Here is a 19,687-nt window from a genome sequence, read left to right as displayed (position 1 = left end):
CTTATAGACATTATATCACAACGTGTTTGCCTTTTGAGAGTTTTAACAGGAATATAATATATTTGTTATTGTTTAAGTATTTTTCGAAAAACTTGCAATTACTTGTGTTGTAGGTAGCACACATTATTGTCCCAGCGATGCCCAGGCGGTCAGTGGGCTCGGTAGTCACTGTGAGGTTCGCGCGTTCGACTTAAATACATTGTACAGTTCAGTCCTACTTCCATTCTGTTCTATCTTCGTTCGTTGTACGTTAGAGTTTTTCAATAAAGACTGTATTTTAGCCTGTTGAGTCATCTGGGAAACAGGTTCCAATTATGACAAGCAAGCGTCTGAAACTTTCCGATATCAGACAGTTCTGCAAGCCAGTTACTAGTACTACAAGTGACAATGCAGATAATCCAACAACCTCAAGCAAAGGGATAGAAACTTGCCATACTGAGAAAATACCATGTTCATCAGAGGACGAGTCTGAAAATGCTTGTGCAACTATTGCACATCATGAACCACCAGGTTGTAAAACAAGTTTGTGCAGTAATGAAAAATCTGATACTCCACAGACACAGTGTGGATAGCCATATCATCCAGACACACAACTAATACCACGATAGAAAGCAAAATCTCAAAATATCAACTCCCAGGGCAAGTGGTTTGATGAGATCCCATGGCTGCACTTCGACAATCAGACTCAAAAAGTCATATACTTTCATTGTGCCAAGGCGGAAAATAGAGGCCTTTTTACAGGGAAATTGGAGAGGCCAGTGGAGTATACCTTCGCCAGTTTTTGCAACTGGAAAAAAGCAAAACAGAAATTCAACGAACACCAATCTTCCTCTCAGCACAGATTTGCTGTATCTCCAGAAGTTTCACTTGATGTAACGCCAGTGACTGTTCAGCTACATGATGGAAAAAAGAAGCAGCAGGAAGAATGCAAAAGTTTACGTTTGCAGAAGTTTACGTTTCTTACTGCGTCAAGGTTTAGCATTACATGGACACTGATACGGAGGGGAACTTCCTGCAGTTAATGAAGCTCCTGGAAGAGGAAGATCCTGAGTTGACGGCCTACTTGTCAAAGAAAACCACATTCACATCACCCCAGGCTCAGAATGAAATAATGGAGATGTTCAGCCATCAAATACTGAGGAACATAGCACACGAAGTGCAGCAAAGTAAAATCTTTGCATTGATGGATGATGGCACTCAAGATGCTTTGGTTGTTTGATACTTTGATGTAATTTTTTTCAAAATTTAAATATAATTGTCTTTAACGCTATAATGGAAATTTTTGGTTGAAGTCTTTATTATCACTGCCGTTATTTCCAACTCAAATGATCGGTGAGGCAGAATAATTCTATGGGTCAAATCATATAAGTTAATTATGTTACATATTACAATTTGAAACAGTCCGAAACTGAGTTAAATTGTGATTTGGATTTAGAGGTCAATTAAATGTCAATATGCATAAAATTTTATTATATATTTTCCAAGATTAACACACGCAGTTTTCTATCGTAAAACAAACACATTTTAATAAACAAATAATAATAGTTATAATAAATAATAATCTATATACTAAAGTTTTACATATTTGCAAAGAATATTGAGACTTTTGTCTGATCCGGAACTCCCTTGATATCCTATCGAAGGTTCACGATGAGCGAATTAAGTTTGAACTGAAATAGGCACAATTTACTTAATCACAGTTATAACTTCCCAGGTTTATGGTACCAATTGCAACAAGCCAATAATATATACTGTCTCTTGGCGTCTCGCGTTTGTTACGTTTTATAAGCCTGTGTGTATATGTGTTTTCTTATAGCAAAGCCATTCTGAATCTGTAGACCTACCACTGTACAAGCGGGGACGTTTTATAAGCGTTTGGTGAATTTCTAAAAATTTCAGCTGGCCCAGCAATAGTGGCAATCTGAACAGTTACGACAGAAAGTGTTCGTACCCCTGCGTCGTGAGTAGGTTTCTCCTCATAACTTAAAAGGTATCACAATTAGGATAACGAAAGTATAATTGATTCTTACGCTCGAAAATCATCTACACTTTATATGAATAGGCAAGACTTTTGCAATACGCATTTAACAGTATAAGTTACATGCATTTCTATAAATATTTTAACTGAAACAAACGTCTATATTAAAATAAATACACAATAGTAAATCTGTTACAACTGTATTTGGACTCAGATATTTCTACTAGCAATATGATAATTGTACTAACACATTGCGAACTAATATGGCGGTTAAGAATAACCTTGAAATTTTCAATAAGAATAAGGAATTATTATTCAACCAAGAATATGTTCTGATAAGAAAAGCTTGTAACAATTTGAAATATAGAGAAGTCGAATTAATAATAGTATTATCACATCCATTATTTTGTTTTGTAAAAATCAATGTAATTTTTCCGTACATAGCCAAAAGTACACAAACATCACATGCATGAGGAACTATCCTTCTTAATATAGTACCAAAATGCACTAAATGCTAGACTTTTTGTATGAGACTTAATATATCAGTCATAATGAACAGTAGAAATCCATCTAAATATAAATGGTTTTCGTCTTTTTTACTGGTTTAGCGATGGAACAGTCATATGGACTTTCTTGAAAGTTTGATTATTCAACGTTGGTATTTAGTATTCAGCGTTCTGTGCAACTCACTAAAACCTGTCTTTTATCTACGAAAGAAACTAAACCTATATTACGTCGTACTGCAAATGCTTGTTCTTCTTTAGCAACAGTTTGTTTGTTTGTTTTTTTAATTTCGCTCAAAGCCACACGAGAGCTATCTGCGCTAGCCGTCCCTAATTTAGCAGCATAAGGCTAGAGAGAAGGCAGCAAGTCATCACCAACGAATAGTGGGATTGACCGTAACATTATAACGTTCCCATAGCTGAAATGGCGAGCGCATGTTCCGACGGGGTTCCGAAATCGCGACCCTTAGATTATGAATCGAGTGCCCCAATTACTTGGCCATGCCGGCTCTTTTAGTAGTGGAAGACATTTGAAGTTATTACAGTAATCGTCCGTTATGTATATGCTTTTAATATATTAGGTTGTTCGTTCACGTGCGATCTGAAATAAAGCTTATGCTTAAATGTTTCTATATTTATCGTATTTTACCTCTGTCATATTTAAATATAAATTTTATCAAATATAGCTAGAATACATCAGGAATAGCCAGAGTGAGTGCTGGGATAGAAAAACCGTATAGATAGAGCGCTCAAAGTTAAGACCAAGAGAACAATTGAATCTAATTTTATGTTTCTAGTTTCTGTGACTATATTCATTGAATGAAATTTGCAGCAACAAAGCAAGATCTGTCAAAAACGTTCTGCAACTATAACTTGGTAATGGACAGCTGAGAATGAGTGAGCTAATTATTAAAATCACCTGAAATATTATATGAAATCATAGAATTATTAAGCAGACTTTACAACTGGCAATATTTGGAAACAAATAGAAACGCAGAGCATTAAGTATACTTTCAGACAATTAAATGTTAAGGATTTATTACACAAAAAGACATAACAAAAATGTATAATTATGGATTATTGGCTTATGTTCATTATAGAAAATAAATGCTCATAGTTATTGCGAAGAATTTTATACCGTGAACAAGAATGAGAGTCGGTTGCTGTGAGATAGTAACCCAAGTTATATTTTGTTATTAGGTGTAAAGCTGCAAAAGGGGCGCATATCTACGTCATTTTACCATAAGAGTCGAATCTCGATTTTTAGTGTTATGGGACTTCAAGATTAATCGATGAACTGCTAGGAGATCCATTATCCGAAGAATGATGGCTGAATTTCAGTAGCTTAATTAAAACTGGATTTTATGAATACGAGAAAAATAAGGTGGCGTTATTGATTGTCTGCGATAACATTTCCAATACAATAATTTAATGTGCGTGAAGAAATCGAAGAGAAAACATTCTAGTAAAGAAAGGAGTTGCTAGTACACAATGATCGTGATGCTCAGAAACATTCAGCTATTCTACAGGGTAACTTATAGCTCCCTACCCATCCATGTGTTATTATTATTATATTATATTCAATTACGCATGTATTATAAATTTGTTTATTTTTTCTGAGAAATATGGCCGATGTAAGCCAATTTACACTTGAAGAGCGTATTGTGACAAGTACGTGGGTACATGAAATGAGGGACAGCACAAAGATACACTGGATACATAAGATATATGGATGGATATGGACTTACGAGCCACCCTGTATATTCTGTGTCTAACAATGTTTGTCACTTTATCGTGAGGTCTATTTTATCTCCTAAGCGTGAACGTCCATTAATAAGCTCAAAAATAAGCTCTGAAAATAGCAGTATGAAAACTATTTTTGTAAAATTTTTAACTTTAATTTTTCTAATTTTTAACCTTTATATTTGTCTCTATTGAGTTATATTTATTTTTGCTTTGAAGATGTAAATTTATGTAAACCTGAAAACTTTTTAGTTAACATATAATACAATTCGACTTACCATGACAACATGGTTACAGTAATCTGAGGGTTGCAGTTTCGAATTCCTGTCACATCAATCATGCTCGCCCTTTCAGCCATGGATGCGTTATAATATCACGATCAATCTCATTATTCACCAAATAGTAGACCAAAAGTTGGCGGTGGGGGTGATAACTAACTACTATCTGCCTTCCCTCTAGTATTTCACTTCTAAATTGGAGAATGCTAGCGCACGTAGCAGGTAGCTATTGTGTAGCTTTGGGTAAAATTCAATAGAATAACTTTTCGAATTACTTTATAAACCTATAAGAATGATTGTTTTTAATGTTTACTCTTTTTCTTTACAAAAATAACAGTCTAAAATACCCATTGAATCTCAATAAGCTAACATCTCTATTTTACGATTGCGACATGTTTGACTTTCAATCATTTTCATTACAGCTAACATTAAACACCATAACTCGCCCTTTCAGCCGTGGGGGCGTTAGAAAGTAACAGTCTATCAAACTATTCATTGGTGTAAGAGTAGCCCAAAAGTTGGCGGTGGATGGTAACGATTAGCTAATTTCTCTCTAGTCTTTCATTGCTAAATTAGAGATGGCTGGGCGCAATAGCTCTCGTGTAGCTTTGGGCGAAATTGAAAAAGAACAAAACCACTCTTTTGATTTTTTTAAGTTTTGAAAGAGACATATAGATCGAAGAAGATTGTCTCATAGTTTACCTAAGTCACTCTCTTCGATTCAAATATTCACAACAGTGTTACGCGTAGTGTGGACAATAATAAATATATCAATATTTATAAGCGGAAGAAAAACAAACATTAGCATTCTATAACTATTGTGTTTGTGTGTATTTTTCGTATACCAAAGCCACAAAGGGCTATCTGCTCAGCCCACCGAGGGAATCGAACCCCTGATTCTAGCGTTGTAAATCCGGAGACATACAGCTGTACTAGCGGGGGGCTCTATAACTATTACACTACTACAAATGTTGGAAAGTTTTTATTTAATCAGTGTAAAGTAAGATCAAGTATGACGTTGAATAGTTGTTTTCTTTGACACATTTCTCAGTTGAAGATTATACAGAATGTGTCAGTATAAACGTAGTACAAAAATGTAATGTAATCATTGCTGTATATGAATTTAACAAACACCTTTTTTAAAGCAGTTTCCTTGTCATATTGGTATTGATCTAATGTTTTACAACAATGAAATTCTAATAACTATTAAAAACAATCTTCGATATGGACGTTTTATAATTTCATTAAATTCCATAAGCAGCGTCAATACCTCAAAGAAATTACTTCATAATATCCGAACTACGAAAATAACGTTAATATGGCCGAGTTTTTGTATCCAATCAGAAGTTTTAAAAGAACAATATGAGGAAAAATACAATAAAACGTGCGACATACATATGTTTAATAAATAATATTGTTAAGAGAATTTTATATGCTTAAACATCATATATTTAATTTTAGGTCTTAGGTTTTTGTTATAGATGTACGTTTGATAGGCTCTCAAATGTTGACATTGTTGGCGTAACATATGCTACGTATGCAGAAACTGTGCATCACCTAGATTTAAATTATTATCATAGTCCCGTAATTGAAATTAGAGGATGTCTCCGCAATTTGCTTCATTTGTAAATACACGTTTTGACTTCTCATACGACAAATATTCCAATTTTCCTCACTTTTACCTACACGTAGGTATTTTGTTAGAAAATTACAATTGCTACAACTTCCGTCGTTATGATTCATTAAAATCGATAAACTGATAAATAGTAGCTTACACTTGTTTATATATTTATATAACTTTATTACTCACATATATTTATCCCTTATTCTTGAACATGTTGATACCATGGTTGTTCACATTAGTCTATGTAACGGATTTACCGTTATACATTTATTTTAACACCTACGTTTGTTTAAGATTGATGCATCTGACATATATGGTTGGAAGTGTATTGCGCAAGTTTCGCCTGTTTTCTAAATTTGTAGAAGATTCTCTAGAGCAAGAATCAACGATATATATGTTTTACAAAAACATTAGCGTGTTTTCAAATATTCTTGAACGTTCGAGAATCTTATCTAATTGGTATAAAAGCTAGCCAAGAAACAGTAAGAGAATATTGTTGGTTAGCTACAGTCAATATACTATAAGTAATTCGTGATGACGAGAAACACTTGAAATAAAAATGTATCTCAAGAGGGTTGGTATGAGTACTAAATCTTTTATTAAAATAAAGTAGAGAACAATGTTTCGACCTTCTTTGGTCATCTTCAGGTCGAAACGTTGTTATTTACTTTATTACAATGAAAGTATTAATACTCATACCAGCCGTCTTGAGATACAATGTACTATAAGCCTCGGAAGCTATAATTGTTATAAACTATTATTAATCGGAAACTACTGAATTTCATCAGGAACGTTTATAGATTTCAAACATTACAAACCGTACGACTACAGTGAATTAAGCTTGGACGTTAGCAGTTCCAAGAGGAAAAAAGTCAGCTTGTAAGTAGTATAAGGCCAGCCAAGAAAAGACAGCTAGCTAGCTTGAGTGAGGTGTAATAATGTCAAGTCATAATTAATTTGCTCGTCGTGGACCTGCATGGTCAATAAAATTTTCCGTTCTAGATCACATAAAAGTCTCGTCATAGTTCGTAAGTTTGTAAAACTAATATCCATAAGCCAATATTATTAAAAATTGTACTGTGATATGTGTCTTAAAATATATTTATGTTAAGAAAGAAAACTGTGTGTATGAATCTTGTTAAGTAATATGAAATTTAATGAACTTCTAAATTAAAATTTCCAGTTATTCCGTAACGTTTGAAACACGAAACATAACTCGGAGACTTAAGATAGATTATAATACGTAACATCTGTTATAGCATTTCTCTCAGTAATTTAAAAAAAAATAGATAGGAAATAGAAAAACAGTTGAATGTACGATAAAAAAATAAAAAATGATATGGCATTTCTCATCAACTAGCTGATGATAATGCTTAATTAACTATACGAAACGTCCAGGTAATTTAAATTGTTTTTCACCCATACATTTTGTAATTACTTAAGACAAATACACCGAGTTTTTATTCGTTAGTTAGTTTATTGATTTTTAAGCACGAAGTTTCACAATGTGATGTATTTACCGCGCGTATCAAAGACTGATTTTCAGCGTTATAAGCTCTCAGACTTGCTATTGGATCTCCTGAGGCAATTTTTTGATTTTCTTAAAATTATATAAATATTTTAGTCTTATATATGAGTATTATACCCTCTTTGCGATTATTCCAGTCTATATTTTCTGTCCAAAGTATTCCATTTTTTCTGTAGTTATTAAACTCATACAATCTAAATATACATTAGAAATTTAACAACTCCTGATGATACAACATAATAAAGGGAAAATAAATGTATAACCCTGTAACTAGCAAACTATGATTAAATCGTAGTAGCAAGAGTTTTACAGAACACTAATAGAGAGAAATGTAAATGCATGTCTCCCAGTTGAAGATTAACGCAGCAGTTAGCCCAGTGTGGCTTTGCTTAAAAACAAACAATATATAATTTACCAACTTACGTATTTTTCGACAAGTCAGTTCTTTATTGACCTGAAACTCCACAGCTGGAGATAATGTTGTAGTTGGTTTTATTGTCTTCACTTTCTACATGTATGACTAAATTTCCAAGCTTTAAGAATATAAACAAAAAATATTATTTATAAAAGTTGTTCGTTTTTCACAACTGTAACAATCCTGACTACACTACAACATTTTTCTTTGTTACTCATTCGCTTATTCTAGCGGAAGTAGGTAAATCAAATTAACTTGGACTTTTAAAATATTGTTATTTCATGACTGCTTACTTTAAATAAGTACAACTGTACGAGGTGCATATAACACACAAACAGAAGGTGTTTGGCTAGTACAAGATTTCAGAATAGTGGAGAACAGTTGCTATTTATTATACCGTCTTACCATCTATGGGTAGCAGCTATACGTACCAAAGACTACTTACACAAAATACGTATAAACAGTTAAGCATTCTATTATAGAAATGTTTGAGATGGTATAAAAAATAAGCAAATAATTTTACATTATCATTTTTAGTGAAAAATGACAACAAATCTAATGTATTACCGTGGTAAACAGGAAGAACGTTTTACAATGTATTACTGTGGTAAACAGGAAAAGCGTTTCATAGTGTATTACTGTGGTAAACAGGAAAAATGTTCCACATTGTATTAGTGTCGTAAACAGGGAGAACGTTCCACAGTGTACTACTGTGGTAAACAGGAAAAATGTTCCACAGTGTATTACTGTGGTAAACAGGAGGAACGTTCCATAATGTATTACTGTGGAAAACAGGAAGAACGTTCCACAGTGTATTACTGTGGTATACAGGAAGAACGTTCCACAGTGTATTACTGTGATAAACAGGAAGAACGTTTCACAGTGTATTACTGTGATAAACAGGAAGAATGTTCCACAGTGTATTACTGTGATAAACAGGAAGAACGTTTCACAGTGTATTACTGTGGTAAACAGGAAGAACGTTCCACAGTGTATTACTGTGATAAACAGGAAGAACGTTCCACAGTGTATTACTGTGATAAACAGGAAGAACGTTCCACAGTGTATTACTGTGGTAAACAGGAGGAACGTTCCACAGTGTTGTATTTTCTCCATCGTCTCCTCCTGTATGAAGAAATGTACGATACAGAGACTTATTCTTTACACGATTCATCTACATTTCAAATGTATGTTCATTTTTTATTTACATATTGATCTATAGCCAAATCACTGTTTTATTCACTGCACACGTATAAATATTTCATCATGTGTAGCCTTTGAAGTAATCATAGGGCTTTGCATATAAAGAAGTTCTCCGTGGCAATATACCTGAATGTGTATTAAAGGTATGTCTGTAAGAACTTCTGTGTATACAATAAGTTGTTTATCTCGTACTATCAATAATCATCTAGGTATTCTAGCTGTCGTTAACATATTACCAGCCATTAACATTCAAGATTCACTATCCATCACCATGCACTAATTTGTTAATTCAGTATCTCAACATTAAATGTCTGAGATATATTTACTCATTCTCAAATCCACCTATAACTTAAAATAAGATTCTCAAATTCCTTACAGCTTTAAGATATTGTCAAATATCTACCATAAATCGTTAGCTGTATAAACGTTTTGTTATACATATTACATCTACTAATATCAAGGGGCCAAGTTTAGAAACCTGGAGAAATTGAGTAAGTGTTCATATATATACGCAAAAAATACATATATTTTACAGAAAGTTTTTTTCTTTCACTAGATATCTCATAAATTTAAGGTTACAAATCTCTTTTAGTGGTTAATCTATTGAAAATCCCGCCATCTTAACTGTTGGCATCTGAAGCTGAGGACTCCACTGTGGTTATGTGTTTGCAGAGGTTACTCTTTGAGATTGCTTCTCCTTCTTTCCTTGATTCTTCGTAGACAGATAGTAAGGTTTGATATTTATTTCTGCTGTTTCCTCTTCTGTGCGTTAGTGTAATATGAAAACGAAAATATTTCAACTCATTTAATGAAACAATTGATTATCACCAGCACACAACGATTATTATAGTACTTTTCAGGGAAGGATCCATAAATATTCATTATTATTCCCTTGAGTGGAGAAATAACAACATTTTGATGGAGCTATCTATGGTTGTATACGCGTTTCATTCTCTTAGCTGTAAACGAAATACAACGTTCACACCATTGCTCTACATCCCTGTGGGAATGTGACCATTAAAACCAGCTACACAGGTTTGCTGTGATATTAAATTCTCCTTGATGTGTCTGATAATGTATCAAGCGATTTTTATATAGTCTTAACTTTCAAAGTTCTCGGAACCAGTAACATGTTTTTGCGAGTTGTAGCATTATTTCCGGTACTTCTAACTGATAAAAAATTACCACAAGTTATTTTCTGATCTGTTAGAGTTATACTTTCCCTGCTTAACAGCAAACAATACACAATCTAGATCCAAGACTTTTAGTTGCTGTCACAACGTTACTTTCTATCTGTATTTTATATCAATTCATCAGTATAATTTGTTCTACTTACATGGTTTATTTTTACAACTGAAATTGTAGGTATTATGGTAGTTATACGTCTAGAATCTGGACATTCTACCAAATAGCAAAGCCCATCTGTATTCCAATGCTGTTTTTTCGGTTGTTTTATACAGAAAAACTGTACTATTGCAACTTTAATAAAATGAGCATGCTTTCTGATCGTATAAAGTTCATTAGCTAGTTCATGTCTTTCACGAATACTAACCTTAATCTTATTGTAATGGTTTTGAAGGCGTAGGAATATGGCTCACATACATTACAACATGTCCTGCACCACCTTGCACTTGCAATAATACTACTTTAGTTCCACTTACACAACGAGAAAGAATGGAACATCTTTTTAAAGATAAAATAACATAATATCGTGTACAGCAATTAGTAGAAAATCACAGTAAACGGAACAAATGTCAGAAGTCTGATAGAAGAAAAAGTGAATTCTACACATTCGTGCGTCTTCTTCAGTCTCATATTTTCTTCTGGCAGTAGAAAAATAATCAACAAACGTCTACGTGACATTTGATCTTGAAATTCCCGTTAGGACCCAAGCCGACAATTGATCTTGTCAGGATGACATTTGATCTTGAAATTCCCGTTAGGACCCAAGCCGTCAGAATGTTAAGTTTAAAGTGACTTTGGGAAATGTTGAAATTTGGCAGTAAGCAACTTTCTACGAATATTATTTTTAAGTAGTTATCGGTTGTGTCAAGTTTATGACCAGAATCTCAAATATGAAGAGAAATGACATTGATTTGGTTTCCAGAAACTCTCTGTTAACACTTCTTCCGATTTCGGGTACATAAACTTTCTCATAAGAGCGGCGTGGCATAATACACGCGGGTTATTTCTCAGGCGCTTTTTTGTTTCAAATTAGGTTATTTTAATGGTGTTTGGATATTTGTATATGATTCTCAAGCTATTCTACCTTAATATTTTCTCAAGTGATTCAATGTTTGTTTTGTAGCCATTTTAAAATGATTTCACGTTACCTTTGATTGATCCTTCTTTATCTTCATGGAACAAGGTTTTTCTTGCTTCGAGATTGCAATTTGTAATGAAACATGCTAGGGATTATAGCTCTTGAAAATAGAAAAGATATTTTTAATTTCTTGTGCATGTGTTCTCCGATGGCGTATTCTTTATGCTCTAAGAAAAAATATAGAAATAATAAGTGTTTCGACCTGTTTATGGTGATACGAAAAGAAGTGAATACAACTTAAGTAATTTGTTGGCTTACGGTTAACTGAGATGAATGGTTCTGTGTTTTTCAGACTTTCAAAACATCCAAGAAAGAAAGTTGACCATCCGTTTCCCGTTCAACTTTAAATCTGATAGTTATATGAAGTTTGTTAAGATTGTTGAAAACATTTCAAAATCATCTCTTCTGTTCAGTCACAAATAAATGTGTGTGTGTTTTTTCGTATAGCAAAGCCACAAAGGGCTATCTGCTCAACCCAACGAGGGGAACCGTACCTCTGACTTTAGCGTTGTAAATCCGAAGATATACCGCTGCACTAGCGGGGGCACCACAAATAAAATATATCATCAAGATATCAGAAACATGGAGATTTAGAAAGGTTTATATTTTTGGAGGGAATTAATTTGGTTTCAAAACATTCTATGAAAAGGTTGCACAGCATTGGTGACAGTGGATTTCCTATGACCATTACGCATTTTTGTATTCTCAATACGGCTGGTATAGGTACTGAAACTTTAATTAAGAATACATTTGAGAATACATTTACTTCAAGTGGATTTCTCGTCATCACAAATGCTGCGTTTTTTCTAAAATATTGGTAAATAAAGCTTCAACCAAAACGTAACATTATTCCTCTATTTAGGCTAGTGTTCTTAATTTTGTTCGCAAAATCTAAAATATTTTGGATGTGCGACAATGAGATTATTCTAACCACTGGGAATAAATGTCCTCCTAAGCATTTAGATAATGACTTTATGTGTTTGAGGTAAACCGTACATGTATTCGTACGAATACGTTTTATTTTCTTTAAAATATCTGGATAATCAACAAGAATTGTACGAAGTTTTTTGTTAAATCAGGCACCTTCTTGGGTAAGTTATAAACATACTCGTTCATAACAAGTATTCTAACTTTCATAAATGATTTTATCTAAGATAACGATTTGATTAACGTGTCTGACTTTCTGATTACAATATCATTGTACAACTTCTGGAGAAACTACAGAGACAGTATCGTTATAATAACACAGTTCTCTATACTTTAGTTTTCATAAAATGAACTATCATTATCGTTATGGTAACAGTTAAATTAACAAACGAGAATGTGAGTATTTACATATGATCTTTATTAAAGTTGTCCTTTTACACGGCTTTAAAATGCTATGTTATATCTTTTGTATTTTAAACAACGGCAAAATAATTTAAGGTTAAACTGGCAAATTTATTTGAGCACGTTTCTATTTTCTAATTTGAAAAACTTATTCTATCTCATACAATATAATTGCCTTAGAACTCAGATATTTTATATATGTATATGTAAGTTGTTACTAATTACAACTTGAAATAGCTTGAAACTGAGTTAAATGGTAATTTAAATTTCATTCTGCATCCAATTTACAATATTTTCCAACACAATTAATGGACCCGGCATTGCTAGGTGGTTAAGGAATTCGAGGGTCACGGGTTCGAATCCCCATCACACCAAACATGCTCCTCCTTTTAGCTCTGGGAGCGTTATAATGTGACGGTAAATCTCACTATTCGTTGGTAAAAGAGTAGCCGAAGAGTTGGCGGTGGGTGATGATGACTAGCTGTCTTACGTCTAGTCTTACATTGCAAAATTAGGAACGGCTAGTGCAAATAGCTCTTGTGTGGCTTTGCGTGAAATTCAAAACAAACGAACAAGATTGATACAAAAAGTTTTCTCTCTTTACACAAATATATTCTAATATACAAACAATAATATAATTTATAATAACGGTTACTACAAATAATTATTTATATGCAAAAGTTTTACAAACAATATTGAGTCTTCTATCTGATCTGGAACTGAATATCTTATTGACAAACAAACTGTTTTTGAGTTGATATAGGCACAATTCACTTAATGGGGATCTAGTTATCTCTGCCTCGAGTTTTTCACTGATGAGGTTATATAATGTTTTCGTAAAAACATTACTATCCAATGTGAATCCGCTGATGTTCGAAATTTATAAAATTTCCTGGGCAAACATCTGAAGTTCCCGATTATAGCTTTCGAGGTTTATGGTACACCAACTATAGGAAACCTATAATATATGCTGTCTCTTGGTGTCTCGCGCTGATTACATTTGGAGACATGAGGAGTTTTTCTAGAAATTTCAGCCTGCACAACAACACTGACGTTACACTAATGTTTACCTACACGCATATATTAGTCAACAGGCTGGAATTTCGTAATGCAGACTTAATAGTATAAGTTAAGTGTATTTCTATATATAAATTTAAGTTAAATAAACATTGACATTATAATATATATATAACAGTATATCCGTCACAATGTGCATATATATCTTTATATATAAAATCTTCAGTAGTAAAATATCAAAAATCTTTGTTAAGTATGGTTTTTACGGAATATTTATATAAAAAATTATATAACTGCAAGTGTTATTTTATCAATTTTGACGTCTTTGGAAGAATAGAAAAACCGAATTAATTTTAGTTAAGTTCATTTTGTAGCCTGAGGGGCACGTGACAGCGAATATCTAATGTGTTACTTAAATAATGAGAGTATCATAAGAAACCAAACAGCTTTACAATTCTTGTTATTTTTTATGAATTGAATCTAGTATATAAATGACGAAGATCGTCGGCATCAGATTAAAAAAGTTTTATAAATTTGTTTCATTGTATCTTTTACAACAATAGTTTACATCAGTGTAATTTTCATAATATGGTAAAACTAAGATCTTCGCAGTTTGCAAGCAAAATGTTTATACATCCACCATCATATTCCGACTTTTTGGGTACTGGTGCTCAACAGTAAGACTGATAACTTATAACACTAAAATCCGTAATGGGATTGGATACCCGTGATGGACCATCAAACCCACCCTTGAGTCACTGCGAACATATCACAGATAAAGCTAATGTATTTGTGATTGAGTATCCTGACCCTTTACTGAAGCATATATATTATAACACGTAATATATATATTCATGAGTTTGTTGATGTTAGCATCTCGAATAAACCATGCAAAATTCAATACCTTCCTTCGTCATATTGCACTTGTATTAACATATTTGAGTTGTTTTTTTTTTACACAAAGTCCCCAGGGAATAAATATTATTAGTTTGTTTTGAATTTGCGCTAGCCGTCCTTAACTTAGAAGGAATGTAACTGGTCATTATCACCCACCACCAACTCTTGGGCTACTATTTTACCAAAGAATAGCAGTGTTAACCGTCATATTATAACGCCCCACGACTGAAAGGACAAGCATGTTTGGTGTGACTGGGATTCGAACCCACGACCCTCAGATTATGAATCGAGTACCTAAACAACACGCTTATGCTGGCCTTGTTGGCTAATTCTTCTCATATTACTCCATCAGTACAAACTGAATGGGATGCCTGTTTTGTAGTTGTATGCCAAAACTCTGAAACAAACAAACAAGATGAAGACGGAAAGACAACTGATACTTAAACTTGTTCTCTATTATTTAAAAAAGAACAGAGAATCTACTCAATTATAAAGATTATGAACACCTCTCATTTTGTAGAAATTTATTGGTTTTCTATAATATTTCTTTAGACAACTATTGGTAAATATAGAAAGCACTTGTTGAATTTCTACTTCTTATTTGATATATTGTTATCGTACAGCGAACTCTCAGTTCCATGTAGACTTGTCCTCAGAAAAAAACAAATGAAAAGATAGAGAATACAAAATCGTTGAACTTAGGAGTATTATGTTGTAAATAAACAAGAAATGAGAAAACGTATGGAAAAACAGAGTCCCACACATTCTTGCTGTCAGCACTTTTACAACTAAGGAATGCGAACTTTATGTATATTATATATAATGAAATGTATAAGAACCACTGGAAATTTACGTTAAATAATTTTAAATCGGAAGGACTATTCATCTGTTTACATTACTTATAGATATATAAACTGAAGATAAATATTAAGACGTGCAGTTTAATGTACAGATTTTCAAGATGAATGATCAAGTTACATAATCGGAGCACTGACTCACCAAATACACAACAGGATATAAATAACTATTAAGAGGAAAACATTACCCTACAAATACAACTTTTTAGTAATGAAAAATAACCACCTAATATCTTAGTATTCAGATCTTTTAAGGATATAACATAGCATTAGCTTGTGATTATACTTGGCAATATTAGAACTGACTGGATACTGATTTTTAAGTCTTTGAAAATCTTGAAGATTCTCTACTATTAATAAACTTGATGATTTGAATAATACATTTGTACAGAAAGTATATAAATGTTTTCGAATTTTTAATAACTGTTTATGTTATCAATGTTCTCTTCATCTGGCTATTTTTCTTTTAATTATGTTATCTTATATAATTATTAATACTTTCTCAGTATAAGAAACTTTGAAAGAAAACTTAATTTCTGACATCAAGTTTTAAAGTAAACTGTTTAAGGGATTTAAACTGTTTTAAGGTTTCTAGTTCTCTCCTTAACATTTTATTTTGACTGATATTACATTTGGTAAAATAAGAATGTAAAGAGCTAAGCGTTATTCTTTACTTACAATATTATCAAACATGCTCGCCCTGTCAGCCATGAGGTCATTATATTGTGAAGGATAATCTAATTATTCATTGATAAAAGAATAGCCCAATAGTTGACAATGGGTGGTGGTGACTAGCTGCCTTCCCTCCAGTCATTCATACTAAATTAGGGACAGCTAGCTCAGATAATAACCCCCGTGTAGCTTTGCGCGAAATTCAAAACAAACAAACAAACAGTACTATCAAAATACCTGCTATCTATCGAGTAAAAGGATAACAACTATAAAAAGTATTGCAAGTAATAAAATAGAAAGTAAAAGTAATCTAAGTCCTTTGTTATATAACATAATATTCTCAATTTAAATATTTAGAATCCAAGTAATTTTCATAAGCCTAATAACTTTTGTAAAGTTAATATTTTAATTTTAGTGCTATTGTTGTATATTAAATGAAGTTGTTTTTAAGACATAACATTTCTTTCCTTGCAAGCTGTTGTATATAGAAATATTTATTTTGAAATGATATAGGAAGGGCCATGTAGCGCCAACATCTCGCTATTAAGCCTACGCCTAATTAAAATAACAGTAACAAAGTCAAATATGTATTTTATATTTGTCAGTTCTTTCAGATCTTGACATTTTACAACCTCCTTGTACGTTTATACATATTTACGTACAACTAGAATTTTGGAACATGTTACCAAATATTAAAACCACTTCATTATGCTTGTAAAATCATTATTTAAATTCAGAAGATTATATATTTTAGATTTTTTTTTTCAAAGCTGCCTAAGTAATACTAGAGGAAAGACAAATAGTCAATATCATCCATTGTCATTTCGCAGAAAGCTACACGAGGACTATCTGTGCTAGCTGTCCCTAACTTAGCAGTGTGAGATTAGAAGGAAGGCAGCTAGTCATCATCACCCACTGTCAATTCTTGAAATACTCTTTTACCGACGAATAGTAAGATTGACCGTGACATTTTTACGCCTTAACGGCTCTGAGTAAACGGAGCACTGACCATGATTATAAAAAGGTATGAATTTTGCTTTCAATACTAATGAGAAAATATATTACTTTCTGACTCTTAGTTCATAATTTCAGCTTCTGTCATAGTTTGTTTTATATATGCTTATTTTTCGTGTTGTAAGTATTTTGAAGTGTCTTAATCAAATTTGAGTTACCAATTCACATTGCGCGTATTTATTACAATATATCTTTATCCCATTCGAACGATTATTTTAATTGAAGAGTGGATAACTTCAATGAATATTTGTTATGGTTTATTTAACGTTTAATTTCTTAAAACTTCCTTGAAATAAATGTTTTTAAACTGAACCAACGGAGGGTTGAAGTGGTTGTATTTTCTCTTCTACAAATAGTAAATCACTAACTGTAGCTCATAAACTCTAAAATCTATAAATTATTACAGTACCAACACTTTTTATAATTTCTATGTAATTCATTTCATGTTAGTGCAAAGCTCCATAATGGGCTATCTGTTATGTATCCGCCCTCAGTTGATCAACTCAACTTTTTAATAAGCTCATACAATCTTAATAATATGTATATCAGAAAATATTCACCCCAAGCCATGGTTACAAGTCCCTCTTGCTAATTTTCTTCTGAATTAGTGTAGACATTGTGGTATAAACCAAACTAGTGATTAGGCCTCTCACGGTTACACAATATAATTTTACATTTAATTGTTTTGTGTTTTATTTTTCTTAAATGTTAGAATATTTAAAAAAAACAATTATATTTGTAAGTGCTTATGCAAAAAACTTACGAAAGCTAGTGCTAGTACAGGTATTACTATTTACAGTGTTGCTTGAACATTCAGGAAACTTACTTAATCGTGATTAAGTATTACTTTAAGTTAAAGTTTAGACATTTACAGACTGCTTTTTAAGAAAATTTACTTTTCTGAAACTTAAAAACGGAAATCCTCCGTGATGGGTGCTCAATATTCAACATTTATGCGAAAACTATCGTAAATCTATAAAATATGATATGGTATTTTTTATATATAATGCTTGAAATTGGTGTACAAATAATAAGCAATTTTTAGGCAAGCGTCAGATTTATTTATTCACTCAATTAAATAAGAAATACTCAGTTCTGTGTAATGTTGAGAAAAACACTTGCTGTATCTAAATATTTCAGACAATCGAGTTAACACCGATTTAGTATGAAACTTTGGCAAAAGATGCCGCCACTCATTATTCATCTGTATTGAAATAATTAGAAATTATTATTAAATTTTAAAATAATAAGGTGCAACACTTTGCATGAATATTTATCATGAGGAAAAGAAAAAGAAGCAATTCGCTGAGGAAAGCGAAATGATTATGTAATAGTAGCTAATTTAATGTTGCCTATTTATTTGTATATTGAAGAAATACTTGAAGTAAGAGTCCATTCTGTTACTATTTCTTATAGACATAAGTTAAGAAAACTATTCAAAAATTGAAGTACATGTAGGGATGGATAATATTAATCCATGCACACAGCTGGTAGTGATGCCATTTGCATCATACCTACATAACCAAGTCCTAAATAAGAAGAAGTTCCAACAGTAAAGTTTATTGTTCATCTATTATTGGACCTAAGTTCCTGTATCACTCTGTACTTAAACCTTTTAAAGGAACGCTAAATTTCTGTAGTGAAGCTAGCTTCATTAGTATCTTGAGGACAATTTTTTATCAACTAAGCTACCAAGATTCACGTCCCAAACAGATAACTACCAGAGATTTAACGCATTATACAATCTTCTTGCTAAAACACGTTTAAAAACTTATAACAAACAACATGGCTTCCAAGCTAGCAACTCCTAACAAAGCATACCCATATCCTAGTCATCTTAAAATTAACATGCTGTGTAAAAAGAATAAGTAAACATAATTTACACGGTTAGTGTAGGTTCACCAGTTTCTTTGATGAGAGTTGAATTTTTCAGAACTAGTGTAGGTATAAAATATCTGTCAAATGTTGTTCACTTCTTTCTCTCTTGTTCAAGTGTTATGTAAACGTCTACATATAGAGAAAATTTCGAACAAATACAATGTGTTAAACTTCGTTAATTATAAATAATCGCACTAAAGTTTGTGACATTGATTTTACTACATACAAATAGTATAGACGAGGTTTCATTTAAGCTTACAAAACATATATGCGTATTATATATAATAAAATTCACAGTGATGAGACATCGTGGTCACAAACTCAACTCACTCACGTGGTCCCTGATGTCGTTCAGGAAAGTTAATTAAAATATATAATGCGTTTTCTTACTTTTCTCTCAGCCTTTGTTCCACCTCCCAGATTTATCT

This window comes from Tachypleus tridentatus, chromosome 12 (assembly GCF_004210375.1).
Source record: "Tachypleus tridentatus isolate NWPU-2018 chromosome 12, ASM421037v1, whole genome shotgun sequence".
Lineage (NCBI taxonomy): Eukaryota > Metazoa > Arthropoda > Merostomata > Xiphosura > Limulidae > Tachypleus > Tachypleus tridentatus.
Note: the sequence above shows the minus strand (reverse complement) of the source record.